The following is a 22,006-nucleotide window of genomic DNA, read 5'->3' on the forward strand; positions in this document are numbered from 1 at the left end:
TTGATGGAGCATAAAGGATTAAGGATATATTTATCTGCATATAACAAAATAAAATTAATTTCTGATAGCACCAAAAATTCTCATTTCTAGGTACCTTTATTTTATTTTATTTTGAGAGAGAGAGAGAAAGGAAGGAAGGGAGAGATTGAGAGCGGGCGCATTCATGCACCCACAAGCAGGAGAGGGACAGAAGCTGAGACAGAGAATCTGAGCACACTCCATGCTCAACCTTGAGGCTAATGTGGGGCTCGATCCAAAACCCTGGGATCATGACCTGAGTCAAAATCAAGAGTCGGAAGTTCAATTAATTGAGCCACTCGGGTGCCACACTAGGTACCTTATAACGTAAGGCAGACATTATTATGTTCAGGATTAGCTGGATACATTTTTTCCAAATCTTCCAAGCATTATGTTAGGAGACATCAATTCATTTAACATTCTATCTATAGGCAAATACAGAGGGGCATATAATATACATGGGTGAAACTGTATTAAAAAATGTCAACTGTCACAAATATCCAAACTTTGTATCTACTATTATATTGCAACAAAAGCAAGTGTTATTTGAAATCATATTTTAAAATTGAAACTGAAATCTCATGAGCTACAGAATTTTCTTCTGTAAGTATCACTTCCTTTGATTTGTAAAGCCAACCTAAAACCCCTTCCTCTGCATGAGCTGGCGGGTGCAAGAGGCAGGCTTTGCATCATGGTGTGCATTCCTGGGCACAGAGCTCAGCTCTCTGTCTCTTAGCTCAGCAATCATTACTGTTATTCAGTTTCTGATTGGAAACCATAGTTACAAATTAAGACACTTCTCTACACTGAATTTTTACATCAAAGCTTTTATATTTACAATAGCTACTAAGAGGTTATCTGTAAAAGTCAGCCATCTCAACACTATTGCATTTAATCTTTGGAACTGGGCTACCCATAGGAAGGGATATCTAATCTTACTTTTTCTTTTCTTTTTCTTTTTTGTTAACCCCAGCTCTCCACTCACCTAGCCATATTATGTGATTGAATACCATGAGGTCATTATTATCAGTTTTAATCTGAAACTGTTTTATTTACTTACTTTATTTATTTATTATTGTATTTTATTCCTTAGCTCAACAATATCAGGGATTTCATTCCAGGAGTTCTGTTGAATTCCAGAAGGGCATTTCTGACATGGAATATGGGCCAGATTAATCTCTGACAAAGGGGTTTCCCAAAGGCATAACTCACAAGAAATCAGGTAAGCAAAGCATATATGCTGTAACTATTTTTTTTTAATTTTCTTAAATGTTTATTTATTTTTGAGAGAGAGAGACAGACAGACAGACAGACAGACAGAACATTTGTGGGGAGGGGCAGAGAGAGAGGGAGACACAGAATCTGAAACAGGCTCCAGGCTCCTAGTTGTCAGCACAGAGCCCAACATGGGGCTGGAACCCACGAATCGTGAGACCATGAACCTGAGCCAAAGTCGGACACAACCAACTGCGCCACCCAGGCTCCCCTGCTGTAACTATTTTTATTCTATATAGTATTTTATAAGGTGTTGAGATAGCGAATAACAACAACAAAGAGACACTCTCATTGACCACATCCTTTGCTTCTAAGTAAAGATGGAATTTTTTATTAGATGACACGAACTCACTCCATTTTACGTTCAAACAATCTTCTCAGTATCCAGTGACAAATCACCTAACTTCCAGATAGTTCACTACCTGATGGCTGAATCCATGGGAACACACCCAGATGAGTGGCTTCAGCGCTGTAGACATCAAGAGTTGTGTTTCATTCCTGACTTAAAGCTAACTATGGTTATCAGTGAACTGAGGGTAACTGGTATGTCATAGCTAATTATTTCTAAACAGGATTGTGAATTATATTGAGTCTGAAATGAGCTGATCATCTGCTAAGAATTGCCTTTAGTCAGTTAACTTTAAGTTAAACTTCTCCAGAATGATCCAACAGGCATACCTAACTAGGTATGTGTATTTTGTATGTGCACACACAAAAAATCATTTCAGAGTGTGTGCCAGTCATAGATCTCACACCCACAAGTTCCTTACCAACATCATAATTCCATTGATAACGCATCACAAATTCACAACATCAGCAGTAGGTAAAAACAGCACAAATCAGGGGTGGTTTTTTTTTTGTTGTTGTTGTTGTTCTTTTATTTAACTTCATAAGAACTGGGTATGTTTACCCATGCTTTCCATTTTCAACTGCCTGGGGAAGAGCTTTCAGTTAGCCTCGTATTCTCAAACGTTTATTTTTCTTCCTTTGACAAAAGCATCTCTAACCTTACCATTTTATTTATTTTTTTTTTAATTTTTTTTTTAACGTTTATTTATTTCTCAGACAGAGAGAGACACAGCATGAACGGGGGAGGGGCAGAGAGAGAGGGAAACACAGAATCTGAAGCAGGCTCCAGTCTCCAAGCCATCAGCCCAGAGCCCGACGCGGGGCTCGAACCCACCGACCACGAGATCGTGACCTGAGCCGAAGTCGGACGCTTAACTGACTGAGCCACCCAGGCGCCCCTAACCTTACCATTTTAAACAGTACTGATGTATGATTTTAAGTTTTTACTTAAATTCCAGTTAGTTGGGGCACCTGAGTGGCTGAGTCAGTTAGGTGTCCAACTCTCGATTTTAGCTCAGGTCATGTTTTCCCTGTTCATAGGGCTCATGCTTCAACATGGAGCCTGCTTAGGATTCTCTCTCCTTCTCTTTCTGTCCCTCCCCTGCCTTTTCTCTCTCTCAAAAATAAATACATAAACTTTAAAAAATGAAAAGAAAGAAATCCCAGTTAACACATAGTGTAATATTACTTTCAGGTGTACAATATAGTGATTCAACATTTCCATACAACACATTGTTAAAATTGCTACACTACCCAAAACCATCTACACTGTTAGTGCAATCCCTATCAAAAAACCAACAGCATTTTTAACAGAGCTAGAATGAACAATACTAAAATTTGTATGGAACCATAAAACACCCCAAAGAGGCAAAGCAACCTTGAAAACCAAAAACGAAAGAAAAGCTGGAGGCATCACAATTCTGAACTTCAAGCTGTATTACAAAGCTGTAATCATCAAGACAGTAGGGTACAGATACAAAAATAGACACAGAGATCAATGGAATAAAATAGAAAACCCAGAAATGAACCCCCCATTTGTGGTTAATTTATCTTTGGCAAAGTAGGAAAGAATATCCAGTAGGAAAAAGTCTCTTCATTAAATGGTGTTGGGAAAATTGGACAGAAACATACAAAAGAATGAAACTGGATCACTTTCTTACAACATACGCAAAAATAAACTCAAAATGGGTTCAAGACATAAATGTGAGACAGGAAATAATCAAAATCCTAGAGGAGAACGCATGCAGTAACCTCTTTGACATCAACTATAACGACTTCTTTCTAGATACGTATTCTGAGGGAAGGGAAATAAAAGCAAAAACAAACTATTGGGATCTCATCAAAATAAAAAGCTTTGGCACAATAAAGAAAACAATCAACAAAACTAAAAGGCAACTGATGGAATGGAAGAAGATATTTGCAAATGCTCTATCTGATAAAGGGTCCATATCGAAAATATATTAAGAATTTACAAAACTCAACACCTAAAAAATGAGTAATCCAACTAAAACACGGGCAGAAGGCATTTTTCCAAAGAAGACATCCAGATGGCCAATAGACACATGAAAAGACTTTTTTTTTTTTTAAATTCATGATATGACTCCTTTTCAGAGTAGTGGTGCTCATTTGCATCAAAAAGATAAATCCTCTTAAAATCTTAGCCTTTTCCTTTCAGTTCATGGCATATCCTTTCCTTATGTTGTTCATTGTTATTACTGTTGCTTAAAAATGGAGACTTAAATTACAGGCTTTTAAACTAGATAAACTTTGTGTGTTAAATACATAATAGTATTCACCTCCACTAAATAATAGGTTTTTCAATTTCCCTGAAATGTTCATCTTCTAGATCAAACTTTTATAAATTTACTTTTGTTACTTACACAGAATTTACTTACACAGAAAAATACCTAGGTATTAAAAAAACCCAGAAATTTTATGGGAATGTAAGCTGGTGCAGCCACTCTGGAAAACAGTCTGGAGGTTCCTCAAAAAACTAAAAATAGAACTACCCTACGACCCAGCAATTGCACTACTAGGCATTTATCCACGGGATACAGGTATGCTGTTTCGAAGGGACACATGCACCCCCATGTTTATAGCAGCACTATCAACAATAGCCAAAGTATGGAAAGAGCCCAAACGTCCATTGACGGATGAATGGATAAAGAAGATGTGGTATATATATACAATGGAGTATTACTCAACAATCAAAAAGAATGAAATCTTGCCATTTGCAACTACGTGGATGGAACTGGAGGGTATTATGCTAAGTGAAATTAGTCGGAGAAAGACAAAAATCATATGTTTTCAGTCATATGAGGACTTTAAGAGACAAAACAGATGAACATAAGGGAAAGGAAACAAAAAGAATTTAAAAACAGGGAGGGGGACAAAACAGAAGAGACTCATAAATATGAGGAACAAACTGAGGGTTATGAGAGGGGTTGTGGGAGGGGGGATGGGCTAAATAGGTAAGGGGCACTAAGGAATCTACTCCTGAAATCATTGTTGCACTATATGTTAACTAATTTGGATGTAAATTTAAAATAATAAAAAATAAAACAAGTTAAAAAAAGACAGAACTTTTGTAAACACTATTACGAATGGAAATTGACACTTCTGTGTCACAAGGAGGCAACAAGGGGAAGTCATAAAATGGTCAGCTCAAGAGCAGCCAGTGACCAGCCCTGCACAATTACGACAGTAGGGGGATGGGGGCACTGAGTTTGTAGCTCTTCCAATTTTCCAGATAAGCCTGGGAATTCAAATTTTGACCTTCTGTCTCATGAGTTTTTAGTGTTGACTCAAAATTTTTTGAATTTCTGTGAGGGAAACACGCATGATTAAACATGGATCTGATTCTCTGGACCTCCATCTCTGACTTCTAAGCTTCTGAAATCAACCACCACCTTTCCATAAAAGACAGAACGGAGATTCTGAAAACTGACGTTATCTGCCCACACTGGGAGAGGTAACAGACTTTAAAATCTGATACTGGAGAAGATACGAAATATACTATATCTAAACTGCCTACGTAAAAACTCCACCGTGATTAAATTTTGAATCAACCTGCCAATCAAGATTAAACAACAACAAAGATGGATACTCTACCAAAATAACACAGATCATCATCTGTCTTGGATTATTTCAAAATCACCCTGAATATAGGTTTAGACCAGATCATTTCTGAATGTTTGTGTTGTAGTAGAGGGATAAAGGCAGAACTTTCAATTATATTGTAAACCAAGCGTCCTATAGATAAGTACATTTCAAAAGGTACAATTCCTTCATGATTTCAGATGGACATTAACAAACAAATGTAGGCCAAAAATTCTGCATGAGTAAATTGTCCTAACTGGCTCTTTGGACAGCATCACATGCTGTTCAACCCTAGCCACGTAACTACACCCTCTGGCAATTAAATAGCAAGGCCAAAAGAAGCTCATTAAAACATTAAATGAACTTGATAAACATTCAGTATAGCCAGTGCCAGCTGGAAAATACAGTTCTCGTGATTTTGCCAAACAGACTTTGGTGAGTATATGAAAAGATTATATACAGGCATTCCTCCCTCTCAGCAATACTGTCTCAAAATTATGTTACTTTTTTAGGCTTAAGTAAATAAAATTGTGTTTTGACATAAATCTTGTTAACTACATGCTCGAAGACAGTCAACAACTACTGGACATCTTTAGGTTAATTAGCTTAAAAGTTTTAAATGCTAAATACCTAACTTACAGCACTACAGTACTATCTTTTCTTCAGCACAGAAAATAAGGTTAAAATGGTCTCCATAAGATTAAGCATTTAAACACTTTTAAAATTGCCTCATATCATTAATTGACACTCAACATTTTTCTGCAAATCCTTCCTGCAATTGTAACTTAGAAGAAGAGAAGCAAATTTTAGCATTATTCTTTCTTTCTAAATATACTACATTAACCTTTGCCTTATAATTTGTTTGGCATAAAAGGAAGCCCTATAGCCTACAAAACTCAGACTTATTGCAGCTTCTTCTGAATTCATAGACATTTTTTCCAAGCATAAAATGCTCTTTAAATCAATATGCACAATGGGGGCACCTCAGGGGCTCAGTCAGTAGAGTGTGCGACTCTTGATTTCAGCTCAGGTCATGATCCCATGGTTCATGGGATCAAGCCCCATGTTGGGCTCTGTACTAACAGTGCAAAGCCTGCTTGGGATTCTCTCTCCTTCTCTCTCTGCCCCTCCCCTACTCATGGTCGCCCCCCTCTCTCTCTCTCTCTCAAAATAAATAAACATTAAAAAGTAAACAAATCGATATGCACAATGAACGTGTAGGTGAACATTACCAGAAATGAAAGGAAGAATTACGGGCTACAATCAACTCCTCTTCCTTCCTCAACTGCGCAAAAAGTGAGGCAGAGATGTCAAATTTCCAAATTTGCCTTTGCCTTTGGAAAACTTCTTACCTTAGATAGACTTTAGCACCGATGTTTCTGACGTTTGCTCACCAACGACAATTAGATAAGATGACAAAGCTCTGTGAAGTGAGTGACCTGGTTACTAGTCAACATTTTTTTCTGAGCTCCCCATTCACAGCACCTTCTGTTCTGCAGAGTATTCTGGGGCTGAATCCCTGGCTGACGTGTTCATTCAACGAATACTTCCTGAGTATCTAAGCACGCGCAGATGCGATTTTAGTGACTCTGTGTATGGCCACAAGAGAGGCCAAATCCCTGTCCTTGTGGGCTAACATTCTTATGGTGGAAAGACAAACAAGAGAAAAGGAAAATGCATAAAAATCACACAGCCCTAACTGTGACATACAAAAATCCAACTGGGTAAAGGTCTTGAGTGGGCTACCCTTTATTTCTGAAAATACCGGCTAAAATTTTCCTTTTCTGAGCATGAGATCACGAGCCCTTATGCAGAGTATAAATATTTACATTTCTGTACTTTCTTGACTCTCTCTATCTCAACAACTGGTCCTAAATTGATGCTATCATAATAGAAAGATGAAGCAGAACTATTGTGAATAAAAAGAGTTGTTGTTTCCGACTTTAGAGTCCAGACGGCAGTATGCTTCAATTTACATTACATGCATGGCAGAAAGGGGTGACTCATGCCCTAGGATCGTCTTTCTATGTGGGCTTCACCCTGATAAAATATTCATTCATGGGGTGCCTGGGAGGTTCAGTTGGTTAACCATCGGACTTGGGCTCAGGTCATAATCTTGCGGTTCGTGGGTTCGAGCCCCACATCAACGCTCTGCTGACAGCTCGGAGCCCGGAGCCTGCTTCAGATCCTGTGTCTCCCTCTCTCTCTGCCCCTCTCTCACTCACGCTCTGTCTCTCTCTCTCTCTCTCTCTCAAGAATAAACATTAAACAAAAATTGTTTTAAGAAAATTAAAAAAAAAACCATTAGTTTGCATTTAGTGTACATGCTGCGGCTGGGAGGAGTTGTCACCTGATTCTTCTGCCATGAAATCGTCAATTATTCTACCCGTGGTTCAAAAGGCTAAGGTTCCATAAAAGGCCTTTCCGAAGCTCCGGTTGAGATGTGAAGCCCTTGTCTATTAGTCAAGTGGAAAGAATCCTCTGGAGTGAAATTATCCTCATCCTCACTATTCAACGACCAGACAAACGTGATTTTTCAGCTGAATAGTGCAGCTGGGCTCTTTAGAGAATATTAACACATAAAGCGAGTGGAAGATTCAACAATTTATCTCGTGAAATCTGGCACGTAAAATGCTTAACCTGATACACAGGCAACACAAGTAAAAACAACTACTTTGATAATAAATATGTAACATCACTAGAATTCCTAAATACCTGTATTTAGTTTAGATTTGGATTATAAGTGAATTGACTCTGAACACTATACAACTATGAGATGATAATTTCATTTTTTTTTTCAATCTGAGAAAGAGGAAGCAGGGGAGGGGCAGAGGGAGAGACAGAGTCTTAATCAGGCTTCACGTTTAGCACAGAGCTAGACACAAGGCTCTATTCCACGACCCTGGGAACATGATCTCAGCCAAAATAAAGAGTCAGATGCTCAACTAACTGAGCAGCCCAGGTGTCCCTATTATTTCCCTTTTTCTTCATGATTTGCTCTAAGCTCAGGTTAATCATTTCGTAGAACTTCTAAAAATTGTGTGACAAAGGCAAAAGATACAAATTTATCATTTCACTGGAAAAAAAAAAAAACTACTTTCTTTTTGACAATTAAAGGCATGAGAAATTTTTTAGCTGGCATATTTCTTTAAAAAAATTCATATTTACCCAACAATGAAAATTTTCATATTTACCCAACAATGAAAATATGAAAATATTCTGGCTTGGCTGTAAGGCAGCCAAGCCAGAATTTAAAAAGATTTAAAAGACCCAAGGATAGCCGAATGCAGTCCACCTAAGGACAGAATAAATCTTAATATATGATGCATGTGTGTGTGCGTGCATGTAAAGCAGGTGAATTGGTTAATAACTCCTCCTGAAGGCAAAAGGGGGTGATATATACCAAGGATGTTTTTTATTAATGAAGTAGATCATCAGATTGTATAAATGTAGTAAGCAGGGATGTAAAAGATTAATTAGCTCATTATTTTAGATAAATTCTCAGGAAAGAATAGACATAGGTTATCTTTAACACCTTTATCTTGAAGATTTGTAGCTCTTTTAATTGAAAGAGATTTGATATTTACGAGAAAAGGGGCAGGTGGAAAAGAAAGCAAGAGGAAAGCTAGTGAATACTAAATACATTTTGCGAAAACATATGAATTTTGTTATATATCTTTAACATGTTGATGACTCACAATGCTTTGACCTTTCCTCCAAATTCAAAACAGGGGAGAATCTATCATGTTTTGTTTACTTTATTGTGGTTCAAGCTAAATACAATCTCATTAGTAGTAAATAGGAAACCACTACACTAAAACTATAGCTAAATATGCCCAGACAGTAAAGATTACACTGGTTAAACACCTGATGGATGAAATCTATAACATCAGGGAAGGTATTCATGGGCAAGGTATTATGAGGGGCAAGAGATGGGAGCAAAAATAAAAACCTTAAGAAAATCTGGAGCAGCATTGCTTGCCTGCCTTCCTTCCTTCCTGCCTTCCTTCCTTCCTTCCTTCCTTCCTTCCTTCTTCTTGTCTCTCTTTCTCTCTGTCTTTTTTTTTTTTTTTTTTTTTGAACAGACTCGAGTCTAGTAATTACATCAGAGGGCAGACCTACAAAAATGAGCATTTTCATAATCAAGTCTGTAAGAAACCAAGAGAACAATTTTATGCCAACCCTGAGGGAACCAATATGTCAATCAGACAAAATGGTTTAGTCTCATTTTGCAGGGACCTAAATTGATGTTGTTCTCACTATGAGCCCTAGGAGGACCAACGGTCAATTCTGTGGCCAGAAGTCCTTTCCAAATACCCTCATTGACTCTTATCCACCTCAAAATAAAATGGAGCAGCTTTTTGTTGACTGATTCACTCATTCACGTTGCTAATAAAAATTAATCAACGAGAGATTAACCTGGCCGAACACATACTATGGCTACGTAAAACAAACGCCAAAGAGAATAGAAAAGCTCTAGCTATCCGGAATCAACTCTTGACAAGAAAGGTAGGCAAATAAATGAAGTATCTGAATGCAAGTAGTCAGACTCATAGTATAGATATAAAATGCTACAGAAATGCCAGTTTGAATGCCTGATTCTGTTATTTTAGTTGCTTTATGTTAGATAAGAGTGCAATGTCCCAGGAACATTTATCGAGACCCATTATTTCCAACAATTCCTACTTGTGAGGCTCAGACTTTCGGCCAAGTGTTAGTACAACAATCTAGCAAGAGCTGAGGCAGTATAAACAAAAAGAAGGAAGGGATAGAGACAGAGGAGGAGGGAGCGGGGGAGATAATCAAGTGAGTAAAGGGAATAGTTCCTTATTCAATGCTCTTCTTAAAATAATGATTACCTGCCTGGGGTCCACTAGGGATGAAAAATCATCTTGCTACCAAAACCTGTTTTGTAGACTCATGGAAGAGATCAGCACTCACAGTTTACTTTCTTCTAGAAATTAATGACAGCAAGAAAATGAAAGAGAAAATTTCAAAAGTAAAAAGTTTCTTGAGTTGATTAAAGCAATTAATGTTGAGGAAGTCATTAATTAACGTGCTAGAGAAAAAGCAAGTTGACCCGCCTAGAACCTTCAGGCATTGTATACACACAGGTACACAGTCTTGGAAACATCGGCAAAACAGTACATTTCTGTATTGACAGAAGCGTGATAAGAGGCAGAGTTAAAGAGTTACATGGTTTTCAGTAAATCTGATGAAGAAAGAAAAGCAATCTAGAAAATTCTACATCATGGCTTTTTAAAAATGAATTACATTCATTTTCACCTAATCAACTTTACTGTAGAGATTTCAATCGTATCTCTGCACTGGTATCTGTAGATCGTATTAAGTGGACTCTAAATATTATCCCATAGCAGAAAGAAAAAGCAACCTAACTTGTGTTTAGAATCAGTTCAGATCTCAGTTCCTGTTTGTTTTCACTTTGCTTTCCATATGCAAATGCTTTGAGCAAATATTTACTTTTTTGAGTTAATTTTATCGTGATTCAACTCTACCTTAATTTCCATGCTCTGAGCATTATATATCATACAGTAAATCAGGTAGCTTTTCAAGTTTACAACCTCTGGAATCTGAATGTGACTTTTAGCGATTCATTTCTACTGTCGTCTGGTCCCCTCTAAATTCAATTTACAGTCTTTTCTGAAGTTTCTTCAGGTAGCTTAAAGATCTAATTGATTTCCCTTTTGAGAATGTGACTCCACAGTTTGGGAGTATTAGAAGTATTCAGGTCAGCTTGGTAACAATACAGGCCTTAGCAGTATCATATACCCAGCAAAATTTAGAACTTGCATAAAACTTTTACATTCTTGGTTTTATTTCTCCTGCAATGTTTTTACCCCTCCTCCAATGCTTGCAATACACTTTTATGTTAGAAAAGAAGAAAATATAGGAACTAGAAGCCAGTACCATATATTGTTAAGAGGTAGTCTTTTATAAGAAGATAAGGATTTGTCACACCATGGCAATTTGATCAAATTCCATAATAAACACAATTAGCAAGTCTGCTGTTCCCAGTTAGCAAGGTTAGTAATGAAGCTTGATGCTCAGCTGTAAGATTATATTAAAATATTTTAAGTGGAACATTGAAAAATGTCTATAAACTATTAATTGTCCTCATGATTTTCAATCCTCAAAACTTTACAAAGAAAGGTATTTCAGTTCTGTTAGTAGACTTATTATCCAGAAACCACAGAATTTCAAAACATATAGTAAGACTGATTTGAGTTTGACTTTTTGCTTCATATACTATTCAGGTTACCAAAGATAATTAACGTGATGGCTTCTGAATAGGTTCATCACAAACAAGAGATGCATATCCTCTTGACAAAAATAGCCTAAGACTAAATAAAAGACATCTTAACCTTGAAATCCTTAACACTGGAATCGAAGTACTGTGTAGGGTATCTTGTACATTGTCTTCCTATATTGAGAGAATTTATTTTGTGATAAACTGATCAACCCATTTTCCAAAGATGTGTGTTTTGAATTTCATTTCAGTAATCACCTTATCTTGATCAAGCAAAATAAAATCTGGTAACATGCAAAGAGAATCCTGGAATGCAGCTTTCTTTTTTTTTCCCCTATGCTCAGGGTAAAGGGATAGTGCATCTAACTCCAAGAAGAAAAGTAAGTGGGATCTCGAGGGAATGCATTTTATTGATTATAGCAAAGAAAGGGGAGCAAGTTCAATTGGCTCATACTACTTCGTCTTGACAGAGATGCAACTTCGCTGAGAAGAAAATGAGTATGAGGTAATGCCATCATAAATAATTGCTTAAATCATCTCGGCACTCTGGAAGCAGAAATTTTGTAAAAGGAGAAAGCCCTGTAAACGTAAAAGCATGGTAAAGGCAAGCTCTTAAGGTAATTGAGGATTTTTCAATGGACAGAAGCTTCATACAATACACAGCTTTAAATCTAAGTATGGAGTTCCCTCTAGTAACTGCAAATCAAAGCTTTTACAGTTTTTACTACTAGCTTTAGCTACTACAAACAAATTCAGGGGCTAATGGAATGTACACAATTAAATAGGCTTCCATTCAACGTTGTATAGTGACACAAGGAGGAGAGGGTGTTTGTTACAAATAGCCCCGAAGCTCTTAAACGTATTTCTCGTCTAAATATTGAAATCAATATTGACCTGTCTATTTAAAAAAGAAAGACCTAACAATGGATTTAATGAAGACCATTATGACGTACCCATATAATTTCCAGGATTTATTCTTGCTCCTTTTGGGAAAGCCTAATATTGAAGAAGGAGTGGACAACGTTGTCCATTTTTCCAAAAGTACTTCCTAATTTCAACATATAAAGGTTCTGCTACGGTCAAATCTAAGTCAACATTTATGAAGATTTTACTTCTTTTTATCTAGGATGTTATCAAAATTACATAATAGATGATAATAAAAGGCAGGTACCCGGCTAAGTGACTTCCACCTATCATTTCATTTCGTCTTCATGAGAAAACCTTGATAGGAAATCATCTCATTTTGCAGTTGTGGATAGCACAGTGAGGGTAAGTGATGGACATGAGCTCCTACAGCCAGTAAACCAGAGGCCAGTCCTTAACAAGGGACACAGCATGGTAGCAGCCTCAGAACGTGGGCCCTGGAAACACACCCCAGAATAGGATCATTTCTGCCACTTGCCACCTTTGTCTTCTGTCAAACTGGTTCAAGCTGCCTCGGTTCCCTCTTCAGTAAACTAGGGTGATGGCTTCAAAGGCTTGTAATATTAAACGTGCTAATATCATTAACACACTACAAAAGTTTTGGAAAATAAAAGTGATATCTGTGACTTTTCAAAACAGGATTTTCTCCTGTATTTTACAATACTGCCCCTTTGCTACCGTCCCAGAGTGGTTTGTTTCATTAGACCGTATCGTGAACTAAACCGTATAGGAGGCAATACGGAAAACTGTATGTTGCACAGGGTTGGTAGGTTTTGGTTAAACAGAACTCATTTAAGAAACAGGCAATAGAACTCATGAAAATAATGTAAAAGGAAGATTTTAATGTATGCCTGACAAACCATCAGTTACAAAGAACTGTTCATTTTCTACCAAATAAAGATTGTTTTTAACCAAATATGCAATGCTACTTCAGAATGCACTTTAAAAACTGTGTTCGTACCTATAAAATTGTCAGGAGAATTTTAAGTAGGTTATTTTTTCAAAGTAATTCTCATTTAAAATTCAATTTCCTATAAAAATTATTATTTCATCAAAGATACAAATACTAGTTCTCATTCACTCCACTTATTTACCAAATGTTGTATTATAAGTTAATATTAACTTACATTTATAGGTCTTACTTGCAAATATGACCTTATCCTTAAAAAAAAAAAAATCCTAGAAGACACCTGAGAATTATTCTACTCAAAACATACAGAAGTAAAATAAAATTGTTAGATGCAATGATTTTGTCTACAAAAAAAAACCTTATTTTTTAATCTGCAAGAAAAAAATGCCAAAAAAATTAAATTTTTTTGTTTATACGGCCATGTGTTCCGTTGTATTATGTGGTAAGTTCTTCACTGTACGATGTACAAAGGTGTGCAGTATAATGCAAGAATATGTCTTTACAGTGTAGAAAGACTAAGATATAAAGACTAAGATGTAAGGCCTTATGACAGAGAAAGACTAAAGCTTAGATCTTATTTTAATTCTCCAGTATAATAAAGAGACTTGTGGTAATCTAATTTGGTGTTTTTCAATTTCCTTTGCCCATAGGTCTAAATTCTATTAAATGGCTAGTATTAGGCAATCCTCTTTCACATTTAATCATACATTGGCAAAGGAAGCAGTGCATCCTGTAAATATTTAAGAACATGAAATGAGAATGAACTTCTTACTTAATAGTATCTCTACCAAGTAATAAAAGTATGATACATGATAAATATAATGTACTAAGCAGATTAAAGATATATTTCATTTTATTCAATAGATGCCTAAAAAGTTGTCTATTAATCACTTTTTTTTTTTCTAACTGAACCATGATTTAAATAAAATTGAATATGTAGAAAGATCTGTGCCCTTCCTTCCCTTTCTCCTGTTGACTGGGACCACATCTGACCACATAGGGGTTTGGGGAGGACTCAGTGGTGTGTCTGTAACTGGGGAGAGTGTCAAAACTTGCAGATAGAGAGACCATGAGTCCAACCGGTTGCTTAGATGGGGACCTGATAACTGACTGGCAAAATGTCACTTTATCACTGAGAGCAGGAACTATTGTGCCCCTACCTCTCACAGGGTTTCAGCCAGTTGATAAATCCCATTACCAGAACCAGAGAATAAGAAGTGTGAGAAAATGAACAGACTTCAATAGTCATAATGGCCGAGACAAGAACAAGCAAAAGCACTCAGGGAAGGCAGAATCTAATTAAAAAAAAAAAAAAAAAAAGTTTGAAAAAAAAAAACAGGCAAAATTTGAACACCACTGCAATAACATGGAGAGACCTGACACAGACTTACATCTAGATTTCAAAGGATAGGATTTAGCAACCCAATCCTTGCAAGATACCAAAAGAAAAAAGGCTAGGAGAAAACAAACTACTAAAGAGACAAACAAGTCAAGCTAACCACGGCATCTGCAAACGTAGCACAAGATGTTAGAACAATATAGTCTGTATAGACTGCAGAGTGATCAGGATGCTAGGTTATGAGTTTCAAGTCAAAATATCCTTGTTATCACAGTGAAAATGGGTACTTTTGGAAACGCAATGATGGTGACAATTTTTCACCTATCTACCTGATGTAAGGAAAATATTCAAAAAATAATTCTAAATGAGCAACCAAAGCAGCACTCATGGCAGAGTATGCAAGACAATGAAAAGATAGTAATGAGGAGGAAGTCACTAAGCCTGTGACGTGTATGTACATATACAATGACACTGCCCAGGGACATCTCGGTTGCTCACTCAGTTGACCATCCAACTCTTGATTTCAGCTCAGGTTATGATCTTACAGTTGGTTGGATGGAGCTCTGAGCTCTGCACTGTCAGTATAGTACTTTCTTGGGATTCTGTCTCTGTCCCTCCCTGACTCATGCTTTCTCTCTCTATCAAAATAAGTACAAAAACTAAAAGAAAGAAAAGAGGCATCTGGGCGGGTCAAGTCAGTTGAGCTGGGGTCTGACTTCTGCTTGGGTCATTATCTGTCAGTTCATGAGTTTGAGTCCTGCTGGAGGCTCTCGGCTATCAGCTCAGAGCCTGCTCTGAATTCTCTGTACCCCCCGCCCTTTCTCTGCCCCTCCCCAGCTCGTGCACTAGTGCGCTCTTAAAAATAAATAAACATTAAAAATATTTTTTAAGAAAGAATAACACTGAATAGCTTCAATATTACATGTGGATTTTTGAAGAAATATACTGCCGAGGGGAAAGACACAGTAACAGCAGAATATTAAAAGTAACAGCCCTCTCAGGAAAAGCTAGATGCTTAAGTGGGCTGTGAGATTACAAACGTCCTATTTAAGATGTCCCTCTTACTGGAGGAAACAGAGAAAGTAGGTAAATATAAAAGCACTCAGTGTGTCCCGTTTTATTAAGGAAGATAGAAAGAGAAGAAGTAGAGAATTTGAGAATTTCATAAGACAACAGAGAAATATATGGTAGGTTACAATTACTATGAAAGAGGAGTTAGTTCTCGTGGAATGAAAGATGCTTAAAAAATTCCAAATTGAAAAGACAACTCGATTATGCCTGCAAAAATAAATGAGGAAAAATGAAATCGAAGACAATAAGTATTAAACAAACATATGATGGAAAAATCAGACACAACTATTGTCATACTACATGAAAACTGACTCAATTATTCCCTTACAACAACAAAAAATTTTGCAAAGAAACTCATGTGGAAACATTAATTCAAAGAATTCTACAATGTTTTCTTTGAGCTAAATACAAAAACAAAACAAATCAAGAGGAGAAATGTTATCATGGTGGGATTTAATAATAAAACCACTAAGTAGAAAGAGTACTCTTAAATTAACCTTTGGATTAACAAAGAGAGAATTAGAAACAAAGGAAATTTTCCATTTTAGGAATCTTCATTATAAAAATAGCGTAAGAAAGGAAGTATAGAGTGATAAAATTCACAAGTTAGGAAAGAGGATGAATAAATATCCTCTATACATCAAATAATAATAATAATAAAACATTATAATTTTGAAAACATACTGACAAAATAAAAATGATCCTGGGAAATACCAATAGAAAATTTTCAAAATTATGTAGTCCAGAGCAAAAAGCTTCAGTAAGATCGTCAAGAATCTGAGTAATACAACCACCACAATTTTTCAAAAGGTGCATCCTTCAAACTGAGAATGCATTTACATATCTGCGAAACTAAGAAAAATTAATCATGCGTGTATACAATTTCTGATACAATTTAAATAGATATTAATGAAAATAATAAAAAAAGATTACATGTTTAATCTAAATGGAATTTAAGTTCATACAGCTACAAGTCATCTTTGGATTGAAACCAATGGATGAGAGTGAAGTCCTCCTTTAAAAGGAACACTGGTTCTAAAATACTTTATTGTAGAAGAAAAAAGCTATAAAGCAGAGTAATTTATTAACCATTGTTAAGAAACTGGGAAATGCACAGCAAAATAAAGGCTTAAAATAAGGTAAATTATAATAAAAATTTTTAGTACCAAACAAAGTAGAAGGCAGACAAGAATTTATAAATAAAATCAAAGGCATTTTTAAAAATCTAGGGTGCATGAGAGACAAGAAGACAGAGACAGGAGGTATGGAGAAAGTAGCTTTGGGAAGACTCATTAAAGAAAAAGAAAGAGTGTGAAAATAGATGAGTTCAGAAAACAGTGCCCGCAATAGACAGAAGAGGAGTTCAGATTCCACAGTGGTAGAATGTGGGACAAAGGCAGGGCTGTGAAGAAAAAGGTTAAAGTATTCAGCTAAAATTTTTAATTAATGGCTAAAGGCCAAGGGTAGGCTGTTACAACGATTAGAACCCTAAAGCACCACAGCCATAGCAGAGTTTACGCCCACTCACAGATTTGTCGTCAGAGACCATCAACCTGCACTCACTCCTGAGAAACAAAAGCAGGTCAAGAAATGGGGAAAAATCAAACCAAACCAACCCCAAAACTGGGACAAATCACAAGAGAAATAGACCTGTTCATAACCAAGTTTGGGAGAAACTTTTTTCCTATTTCTTTCACACAAAAAGAAATCAATATGTATATAGATGTCTTAAAAAACAAGTTAACAACCTCGATATAATTTGGCCTAATTGATATTATCTCCTAAATGTGCATCTGTGTATCTTATGACCCTACAATTCCACTCAGCAGAAATGGAAATGAATGTGCCTGATTGCAACCAGACACAGGCAAGATTTTTATACAACAGTGAAGTATTCCAAAAGTAAAACTCTCTCAAAATGTTATCAGTGGAATGGGTAATTAAATTGTGGTACATTCATATCCTACAACCATGAAAATTTTTGAAGATGTGCTATGCTCAATAACATGGATGAATATTCTAAACACTATTAAGTAACTATGCCAGACACAAAAGAATAATTACGGTATGATTCTATTTATACAAAGTTTGTTAAATAGACAAAACAAAACTGTCATAATTAGGAATGTATGCTTTAGTTATAAAAGTATGGACAAAAGCAAGGAAATGATTACCATGAAACTCAGGATACCAGAAGGGTGTAATTATCAGGAAGAATCCAGTCGTTTCTGGGTGTTAACAATGTCCTAGGGGCGTCTGGGTGGCTCAGTCGGTTGAGTGTCCTACTTCAGCTCAGGTCATGATCTTACGGTCCATGAGTTCGAGCTCCGCATCGGGCTCTGTGCTGACAGCTCAGAGCCTGGAGCCTGCTTCAGATTCTGTGTCTCCTTCTCTCTCTGCCCCTCCCCTGCTCACACTCGGTCTCTCTCTCTCAAAAATAAATAAACATTAAAAAAAAAAAAACAAAAAAAAACAATGTCCCAGGCCTTAACCTTGATTACACAGGTTTTAGTGTGTGCTAAATCACTTAACAACGTATTGTGCTTTATTCACTCATTTGTATATGTTTGAGGGGCTGAGAATGTTAAAACACTTAAGAAGAGAGATTGGTGTCCAAATATGGCAAGCTATTATTAATTGTTACAGCAGGGTGATGGGTAGATAGGGATTTGTTATATTATTCACGACTTCTGTGTCTGAAAGTTCCAATAGAGTTGAAATTGCATTTAGAATGTAAGATATATACAAATCTATTCTCTTTTTTTTTTTTCAAATTAATGATCATAATTGATCAAGAGCTATCGTCTCACCTCTAGTAGTATCTTAATTGTCAGACTGGTCAAGGAAGTTATTAAAGGAAGCAATGAAATCAAAATATAGATTTGCACAACAAAAGGGTCAAAAAATATATAATAACCAAATGAGCTTGTGCCCTGGTGGTATATTTCTCTAGAGCCTTGAAATACAGATTATAATTAGTTTCTAAATCTTGAAGGACTTTTCTTAGTAACTGGACCATTTAACATTCAAATACCAATTCCCTTAATAGTTTGGGATTTAAAATTAACATCTGGATTATATTGGTCCAGAGACTACCATTGAACACACTACTACAGGGTTCTAAGACGTGAACATTGGAAATTATAGAAGTACAAACACTAATTCCCATTACCAAGAGAAAGAAATCTGGCTAGATTTTCAGAAAACGACTTTTACACAAACCATTAAGAAATTCCTCCATTGTTTTCACTTTTAAGAAATATACTTCCAATATAACATTTAAATATTTCTATATGCAAATATGGCATTTTAGCTGTTCAATCCTAGGACTTCTCAATTTCATCCTAAATAGAATTTAGAAATCTCTCTAAGGTAACTCAGCAATGTGTTTGTCCGTTTTAATGTTTCTTCTATAAAACATAATTTGGGTCTACGATTGATTTTTTTCCCCCTGATGTTCTCTAGGTGTCTTAACTACCTAATGCACAATGCTCTTTCTCTCTCTTCAACAACTTATCCCCAGGTCACCAACCTCCATGTCATGTTTTCTAACAACGCTAGTTGTACCTGGCAAGACATTTTTGGGAGTCCTACATTTAGTAAATCTCCTATTTTTGAAAGACTGAACTCATGTATCTTAAATATCTGCCTAAATGGCCCAATTATCTCCATGTGTACGGGTATATAAGCCAATGGAATGTCTTAAAGTGGTCAAATCAGTGATCCTTCTATAAATGCAAAAAATCTAGGTGGGTTTGTTTCATGTGTATTTTTTAGGGGAAAGGTTTACAGTTTCATTAGTTTTTAAAACATTTCTGTAATCACAAAAGTATTTTAAAATATACATATAAATGGACCAGAGCTAAATTATCTGAATTAATCTAGTATGGCATTTTCATAAAATATATCATTTAGAGGTCCAAGACTTTCTTCCCATAATCTAAATGGGAAAAATAAAACTAAATGGAAAAAGTCTCCGAATATTTTAGTCTTTTTATATTGTGCAGAAGAGAAGAACAAACATTGTAAGAGAGAATCATGATCAATTATTTTTAAGTAGATGTATGAACCACAGCCAGATAATAGTCACAGCAAAAGACAGAAAACTCAAAAGTTAAGGGAAACCACTCTGATTAAAAAGTATTCATATAAATAAAGAGCTTAATTGTGTGCTGTAAACTATAACATGTTCACCAAGTATATCAAGAGTCTCATTGCCTAACCTACAAAGGAAATGAGGAAAATACAAAAATATCTTGAAATTAAATGTAGACAAAAAAATATTAAAATAAGGTGAAAAACCAAGCTGTTATTACACTGAATCTTGCAAAATAACATCAGATAACAGTCTCACCCAAAGGTTTGGAAAAAAATTGGGGGGAGGTTATATATTCTTGTGTTTTAACCATACAAATAGGTTTTAATCAAACACAAGGGTGCCTGGGTGGCTCAGTCAGTTAAGCATCTACCTTCAGCTCAGGTAATGATCTCATGGCCTATGGGTTTGAGCCCCCAGCTGGGCTCTGTGCTGACAGCTCAGAGCCCGGAGTCTGCTTTGGATTCTGTATCTCCCTCTCTCTTTCTCTGCACCCCATCCCCCCCCCCCCACCGCCCCCGCCAATACAGTGTGCTCTGTCTCTCTTTTCTCTCAAAATCAATAAACATTATTTTTTTAATTATGCAAACACAATGTCTTTAGCTGTCACACATTTCTCAACATTAAGAAAGTTTCTTGAAATATGTCGTTGATAATGATCATGTTCAATAAAAACAAGTTGCTATTCAACCTTTATACCACTACACCATCGCTAAATATACTGTACAAAGAGAATCAAAATCATGCCCTGTTTTACAGATGCATTAATAAGGTAGCAGTAATTCTGAAAAAGTATTTGAGTAGTCAATAAGGGGGCAGAGATTATCGGCATAAATTGAACATCAATTAAATATACAAAAACATTTTTATTCCTTGCTATCAACTTTAGTTACCATTCCAGGCAAAGAGAATGCATGTAAGCTTCCATTTGTAGCATAAAGCTTGCTATCATTTCCTACTATGGCTCAATTCTCAATCTGAACATTTTTACATTGACTTTTCTCTGCTTCTGAAAGCAAGCGTCCTTGTCAATGGCCACTTTAACTAAGTACATTTGTATCATCCAGTTTTCCAAATGGGTAACACAGAATCCAGGTAAATCCAGAAAAACCTAACATTTGGTCCTCTTGTATTGCTGGAACAGCAAACAAGTCCTCATATTTCAGTAAATGTGCCAGGGGATTATAATACATCATTAACTGAATACTTTAAAAAAATTATAGATAGTAACCTTTCTGAGAGATCACTGTTGAAATATCAAAATTATGCCTGTCTTCTAATAAGAAAACTCAGTACATGTAATTATTAACCCCATGCAATTTAAGAAAATTGTACACCGCTTTTCTTCTAATAGTACTTCGAAATACAAAAACCCAAATTCAATGTGAAATAGTATTAAAGATAGTTTGACATCAGAATTGAGAATAATTTTTCATGGCCTATCATATTGCCACGATGAAAGGAAAACACCGATTTGAGCACCTAAAATATCGCCTAATCACCAACAGCAGAAAAATTTACTCTATATTTATACATTGTGCCTACTATAGCAGGGTACAAAAAAATAATAATAATCCAAAGACCTATCTCTTGAATTCTTGCTGCTTGCTGTCCATGACAGAGGGCATCATACCTGGATGCAAAGCAGGTCTGGCGAGGACACTAGTTTCATAAGTAACTGACCGTGTTGAGTCGTCCCAATGAGCAGATCGGGTTAACAGCCCCCAGAGAAGCTGCACCTGTTTTTGGTATGAGGCTCACAGTTGAAATTTCACTTCTTACCACAGAACTGACTGAGATCTGCACTCTCTACTTTTGATAAGTCCCACGGGATCCGGGACCTTGTTGGATTGTCACTACTTCATCCCCAGCAGCCAGCACACCGTTCGGCACATACCGGAGAGATGACTGAGTGGCATCAGAGAGAGACAAGACACGGGGAGAAACAGAGGAAACAAACATAATAAAAGGAGGAATTCAAATTTCACAATGAATGCTTACAGAAGGTAACACTGACAGGTTTTTGTTTTTTAAAGCAAAACAAACTCATTTGTGTTAGTTTCATGAAACTCTCTCTAAAGGTAAACAATTTAATGAATTTAAGGCCTTACACTACGAGGTTATTTAAGTAACAGAATTTTAAACCAATTTTAATTG

This window comes from Panthera onca, chromosome B1 (genome assembly GCF_046562875.1).
Source record: "Panthera onca isolate mPanOnc1 chromosome B1, mPanOnc1 haplotype 2, whole genome shotgun sequence".
Lineage (NCBI taxonomy): Eukaryota > Metazoa > Chordata > Mammalia > Carnivora > Felidae > Panthera > Panthera onca.